The 7,124-nt window shown below is 51.6% G+C and overlaps 1 non-coding gene across 1 annotated transcript; it reads left to right on the plus strand.

Annotated features, from left to right (window-relative positions):
* The first annotated feature begins 2,705 nt into the window (after positions 1 to 2,705).
* On the plus strand, positions 2,706 to 2,856 carry LOC140489496 (U12 minor spliceosomal RNA). Its single transcript, XR_011963173.1, has one exon. It is a non-coding gene; the product is annotated as a U12 minor spliceosomal RNA (small nuclear RNA).
* The last annotated feature ends 4,268 nt before the right edge of the window (positions 2,857 to 7,124 follow it).

Consider the following 7,124-nt stretch of genomic DNA (forward strand, 5'->3'; position numbering starts at 1 on the left):
TAGTGGGGCTGGAAGAGCACAGCAGTTCAGGCAGCATCTGAGGAGCAGCAAAATCAATGTTTCGGGCAAAAGCCCTTCATCAGGAATAAAGGCAGTGAGCCTGAAGGGTGGCGAGATAAGCTAGAGGAGGGTGGGGTGGGGAGAAAGTAGCATAGAGTACAATGGGTGAGTGGGGGAGGGGATAAAGGTGATAGGTCAGGGAGGAGAGGGTGGAGTGAATAGGTGGAAAAGGAGATAGGCAGGTAGGACAAGTCATGGGGACAGTGCTGAGCTGGAAGTTTAGAACTAGGGTGAGGTAGGGGAAGGGGAAATGAGGAAACTGTTGAAGTCCACATTGATGCCCTGAGGTTGAAGTGTTCCGAGGTGGAAGATGAGGCGTTCTTCCTCCAGGCGTCTGGTGGTGAGGGAGCAGCGGTGAAGGAGGCCCAGGATCTCCATGTCCTCGGCAGAGTGGGAGGGGGAGTTGAAATGTTGGGCACAGGGCAGTGTGGTTGATTGGTGCGGGTGTCCCGGAGATGTTCCCTAAAGCGCTCTGCTAGGAGGCATCCAGTCTTCCCAGTGTAGAGGAGACCACATCGGGAGCAACGGATACAATAAATGATATTAGTGGATGTGCAAGTAAAACTTTGATGGATGTGGAAGGCTCATTTAGGGCCTTGGATAGAGGTGAGGGGGGGAGGTGTGGGCGCAGGTTTTACAGTTCCTGTGTTGGCAGGGGAAGGTGCCAGGATGGGAGGGTGGGTTGAAGGGGGGTGTGGACCTGACCAGGTAGTCACGGAGGGAACGGTCTTTGTGGAAGGCGGAAAGGAGTGGGGAGGGAAATATATCCCTGGTGGTGGGGTCTGTTTGGAGGTGGCGGAAATGTCGGCGGATGATTTGGTTTATGCGAAGGTTTGTAGAGTGGAAGGTGAGCACCAGGGGCGTTCTGTCCTTGTTACGGTTGGAGGGGTGGGAACTGAGGGTGGAGGTGCGGGATGTGGACGAGATGCGTTGGAGAGCATCTTTAACTACGTGGGAAGGGAAATTGCAGTCTCTAAAGAAGGAGGCCATCAGCTGTGTTCTGTGGTGGAACTGGTCCTCCTGGGAGCAGATATGGCGGAGGCGGAGGAATTGGGAATACGGGATGGCATTTTTTCAAGAGGTAGGGTGGGAAGAGGTGTAATCCAGGTAGCTGTGGGAGTCAGTGGGTTTGTAAAAAATGTCAGTGTCAAGTCGGTCGTCATTAATGGAGATGGAGAGGTCCAGGAAGGGGAGGGAGGTGTCAGAGATGGTCCAGGTAAATTTAAGGTCAGGGTGGAAAGTGTTAGTGAAGTTGATGAATTGCTCAACCTCCTTGTGGGAGCACGCGGTGGCGCCAATGCAGTCATCAATTTAGCGGAGGAAAAGGTGGGGAGCGGTGCCGGTATAATTACGGAAGATCAATTGATCTACGTAGCCAACAAAGAGACAGGCATAGCTGGGGCCCATATGTGTGCCCATGGCTACCCCTTTGGTCTGGAGGAAGTGGGAGGATTCAAAGGAGAAATTGTTAAAGGTGAGGACCAGTTCGGCCAAACGAATGAGAGTGTCGGTGGAATGGTACTGTTGGGGACGCCGGGAGAGGGAAAAACGGAGGTCATGGCGGATGGAGGTGTAGAGGGATTGGATATCCATGGTGAAGATGAGGCGTTGGGGGCTGGGGAAATGGAAGTCTTGGAGGAGGTGGAGGGCGTGGGTGGTGTCTCGAACGTATGTGGGGAGTTCCTGGACTAGGGGGGGATAGGACAGTATCGAGGTAGGTAGAGATGAGTTCAGTGGGGAAGGAGCATGCTGAGACAATGGGTCGGCCAGGGTGGTCAGGCTTGTGGATCTTGGGAAGGAGGTAGAACTGGGCAGTGCGGGGTTCCCAGACTATGAGGTTGGAAGCTGTGGGTGGGAGATCTCCTGAGGTGCTGAGGTTCTGTATGGTCTGGGAGATGATGGTTTGGTGATGAGGGGTGGGGTCATGGTCGAGGGGGTGGTAGGAAGAGGTGTCCTCGAGTTGGCGTTTGGCTTCAGCGGTGTAGAGGTCAGTGCGCCAGACTACCACTGCGTCCCCTTTATCCGCTGACTTGATGGTGAGGTTAGGACTGGAGCAGAGGGATTGGAGGGCTGCGCGTTGTGAGGGTGAGAGGTTGGAGTGGGGGAGGGAGGTAGACAGGTTGAGGCGGTCACCAGCCCTCCAATCCCTCTGCTCCAATCCCAACCTCACCCTCAAGTCAGCGGATAAAGGGGGCGCAGTGGTAGTCTGGCGCAGGCTCTCTGCCTTTATTCCTGATGAAGGGCTTTTGCCCGAAACGTCGATTTCGAAGCTACTTGGATGCTGCCTGAACTGCTGTGCTCTTCCAGCACCACTAATCCAGAATCTGGTTTCCAGCATCTGCAGTCATTGATTTTACCTACAACTCCCACAACACCCGCGCATACAACTCCCACAATCCTCATGGTGCCCGGGGACGAATCCCATAATGCCTCAGTCACCCTACTTTGCATAATACTATTCCTCTCTACCCATTACTTTCCCCCTAGGTTTCAGGAGATGCCCCCGTTTGCTGGGGAGGGGAAAACGTCTTCCCCAGGGAGGAGATGTCAATTGGAGCCACTTGAAAGCCGGGTTTTGTTGCAGCCACCGTGACATTAAAGTGTGCTGAAGGTGATTGGGTTGACGTGATTGGGAAGCTGCCTTTATGCCTTAAACTAATGAGTAAGGAAAATAACGGTCCGGGGTGACGCCCGGGTCCTCGCCAGTTTGTGCGAGAGGAATTTTTGACCGGGTAAAGGTCGCCCTGCTGGTGACCCGCCTACTTTGCGGGATGCCGCGGTGTCGTGATCTGCCCGACCCCCTTCCCATTAATCTAATGAAAGCAGATTGGTTTCCTTCCGTAGTAATTAAGCCTCATTCTGTGTTGCTCAACTGGTTGTTAGGAGCCCTTGGGTTAAGTGGCATGGTGGCTCAGTGGTTGGCACTGATTAGATTCGACTCCTTATAGTGTGGGAACAGGCCCTTCGGCCCAACCAGCCCACACAGACCCATTTTACCTCTACTACCCCACAGCACCCAGGGACCCAGGTTCGATTCCAACTTTGGGCAACTGTCTGTCTGGAGTTTGCACATTCTCTGTGTGGGTTCCACTGGGTGCTCTGGTTTCCTTCCACAATCCAACAGGGGGTAAATGGTTCTTGTTGGGTTACTCTTCAGAGGGTCGGTGTGGACTTGTTGGGCCGAGGGCCCTGTTTCCACACTGTAGGGGATCTAATCTAATTAGAATGAGTTGGGTGTGGAGCCTCAGTCCACGAAAAAGAAGAGGTAACGGGGCAAGTCAATTTGGGGCAGGGTCACTTGGGAAGATTAGGGTTTGAGTGTTTCATTGGTTTGACCTTTGCGAGTAAATTGGAACACTCAAACAAGACACCACCAGTATGATTGACCAAATAGTCTTTCACCTTTCATGTGAGGTAGACAAATGGAGGCTGGGAGAACACAGCAAACCAGGCAGCATCAGGGGATTGAGGAACCAACGTTTTAAGTGTAACCCTTCAGAGCTGCAGATAAAGGGGTTGCAGGGGCAGGGTAGCGAAGTGGGGATAGGCGGACGGTACAATGGGAGGAATGAGTCTGGTAGGTGGCTGGGAAGGGAGGTTATTGCAGACCCGGCTGCTATGCTCGGTGAGCCGTTCCCTAAGTTTACGTTCGGTCTCCCCAATGAGAAGACCACATCGGGAGCACCTGATGCAGTAAACTAGGTTGGAGGGAAGGCAACCTGGAAGGACTGTTTGGGGCCTTAGATGGAGCTGAGGTGGGTGGTGTACTGGCAGGTTTTGCATCTTTTCAACTTGTAAGGGACATTAGATTAGATTAGATTACTTACAATGTGGAAACAGGCCCTTCGGCCCAACAAGTCCACACCGCCCCGCCGAAGCGCAACCCACCCATACCCCTACATTTACCCTTTACCTAACACTACTGGCAATTGAGCATGGCCAATTCACCCTGACCTGCACATCTTTGGACTGTGGGAGGAAACCGGAGCACCCGGAGGAAACCCACGCAGACACGGGGAGAACGTGCAAACTCCACACAGTTAGTCGCCTGAGGCGGGAATTGAACCCGGGTCTCTGGCGCTGTGAGGCAGCAGTGCTAACCACTGTGCCACCATGCCGCCCATTCTTCCAGCCCCCTGCTTGTCTACCGTGGATTCCAACATCTGCTGTTTTTAAATCTCCTTTCATGTGAGAGCCACAATTCTGTATACAACTATCAATGTCATTGATGGCCTGCGAGTGAGTAAATTAAAGGTAGTGGCTGCAGAGATAGTCAATTCATTATTATTGATCGTTTTTTATTTCAAAAATATACTTTATTCATAAAAATGTCTTTATATAAATGCATAGTCACTAAAGCAATTCAGTTCTATACATTAGCACATCAAGGAACAAACAATGGAGCTTGACTCTAAGAAACAAAATGCATTTCTTACTTGTATAAGACTACTGTATAATTACACATATTTGTGACACTAGGGAGATACAGTTATACTAATTTTTAAAATATATACTTTATTCATAAGGAATATTTAGATTCATGCACAGTCACTGAAGCAGTTTGGTTCTGTAGTGTAGCATGTCAAGGATTTAAAAACATTGGAGTCTGACGCTATCCATCAAACCAAAGACTCCTCTTATACATACAAGACCAAATTTGCATGGATTTGAGGCACTGGGAGGGTCCGATAACTGAACAGACCCCCGTTTCCCTTCAGCAGGAAGCCCTCAGACAGGGGTCTTGCCCCACTGCCCCTTGGCAGCAGCTGCCCCAAGCTTCAGTGGGCCCCTCAGAACGTAGTCCTGGATCTTGGAAGGTGTCCGTCTGTAACACTCGGTCAGGGTCAGCTCCTTGCTCTGGAAGACCAACACGTTTCGGGCAGATCAAAGAGCGTCTCTCACCGAGTTGATGGTCCTCCAGGCGCAGTCGGTGTTTGTCTCGGTGTGTGTCCCGGGGAACAGACCCGTAGAGCACAGAGTCCCGCCTCACGGAGCTACTCGGGACGAACCTCGACACAACCCACTGCATCTCTCTCCAGACTTCCTTCACAAAGGCCCATCCCACAAGGAGATGTGTGACAGTTTCTATCCCCCCCCACAGCCGCTTCAAGGGCAGTGTGCGGTGGCACAGACCGACCGGGCGTACAGGAAGGATCTGACGGGCAGTGCCCTTCTCCCCACCAGCCGAGCGATGTCTTGGGGCTTGTTGGAAAGTTCTGGTGATGGGACATTCTGCCGAATGACTTTGACAGTCTGCTCAGGGAACAACCCGACAGGATCCACCCTCTCCATTTCCCACAGGGTCTCGAGGACACTACGGGCTGACCACTTCCTGATGGATGTGGGATGAAAGGGGGTTTCTCTTTGCAAGTCTCTCTATGAGGGACAGGCGATATGGAAGGGTGCATTTACTCAGAGCATTCCACAGCAGCAAGGCCAGGCCCATTCCTCCCAACACCGGGGACAGGTAGAGCCTCAGGGTGTAGTGACACTCGGTGTTTGCATATTGAGGGTCTACACACAGCTTGATGCAGCCCCACACAAAGGTGGGCATCAGGATGAGAGTGGCGTTGGGGTACGTCCCACCTCCCCATCCCCTGGTCCTTATCCAGAGTTTTGTGCAAAATGTGTCTGTGGACACAATCCATCTCAGACCTCCAGATGAAGTGTGAGCTGGCTTAGGTGATTCCACTGGCACAGTTTTGGGGAACATAGAACATAGAACAATACAGCACAGAACAGGCCCTTCGGCCCACGATGTTGTGCCGAACTTCTAACCTAGATTAAGCACCCATCCATGTACCTATCCAAATGCCGCTTAAAGGTCTCCAATGATTCTGACTCTACCACTCCCATGGGCAGCGCATTTCATGCCCCCACCACTCTCTGGGTAAAGAACCCACCCCTGACATCTCCCCTATACCTTCCACCCTTCACCTTAAATTTATGTCCCTTTGTAACACTCTGTTGTACCCGGGGAGAAAGTTTCTGACTGTCTACTCTATCTATTCCTCTGATCATCTTATAAACCTCTATCAAGTCACCCCTCATCCTTCGCCGTTCCAACGAGAAAAGGCCGAGAACTCTCAACCTATCCTCGTACGACCTACTCTCCATTCCAGGCAACATCCTGGTAAATCTTCTCTGCACCCTCTCCAAAGCTTCCACATCTTTCCTAAAGTGAGGCAACCAGAACTGCACACAGTACTCCAACTGTGGCCTAACCAAAGTCCTGTACAGCTGCAACATCACTTCACGACTCTTGAATTCAATCCCTCCGCTAATGAACGATAATACTCCATAGGCCTTCTTACAAACTCTATCCACCTGAGTGGCAACCTTCAAAGATCTATGTATATAGACCCCAAGATCCCTCTGTTCCTCCACCTGACCAAGAACCCTACCGTTAACCCTGTATTCCGCATTCTTATTTGTTCTTCCAAAATGGACAACCTCACACTTGGCAGGGTTGAACTCCATCTGCCACTCCTCAGCCCAGCTCTGCATCATATCTAAGTCCCTCTGCAGCCGACAACAGCCCTCCTCACTGTCCACAACTCCACCTATCTTCGTATCATCTGCAAGTGTTGGACTGTTGGACTGGCATCACATACAACAACAGAGAGTGCCCTCAACCTAATGAGCAGGTTTTTACCCACAATGCAGAGGGAGCAGTGCTCCCAAAAGACCAGTTTCTGCCTCTCCTTTGCAATACACTCCTCCCAAGATTTTGTGCACAGCCCTACCACTCTGAATCATATTCCCAGCACCTTTAGGTAATCTGTCTTGAAAGGGTAGGGAATGAAGGATCAGTTATCCCAGTTCCCAATGGCCTTGCTCTGGCCTCAATTTATCTTGGCTTCTGAAGCCGGTTCAAGCTGGTCACAGGTGCTCATGAGTCTGTGCACAGATAGCGAATCTGAGCTGAAGACGACGATGTCATCCATGTACAGGGAAGACTTAACCTGCAGGCCCCCGCTGCCAGGAATAGTCACCCCTCTCAGGCTCGCATCCTTCCTGATGGACTCGGCAAATGGGTCTATGCAGCACACAAACAAGGCAGG

Source organism: Chiloscyllium punctatum, chromosome 18, assembly GCF_047496795.1.
Source record: "Chiloscyllium punctatum isolate Juve2018m chromosome 18, sChiPun1.3, whole genome shotgun sequence".
Classification (NCBI taxonomy): Eukaryota; Metazoa; Chordata; class Chondrichthyes; order Orectolobiformes; family Hemiscylliidae; genus Chiloscyllium; species Chiloscyllium punctatum.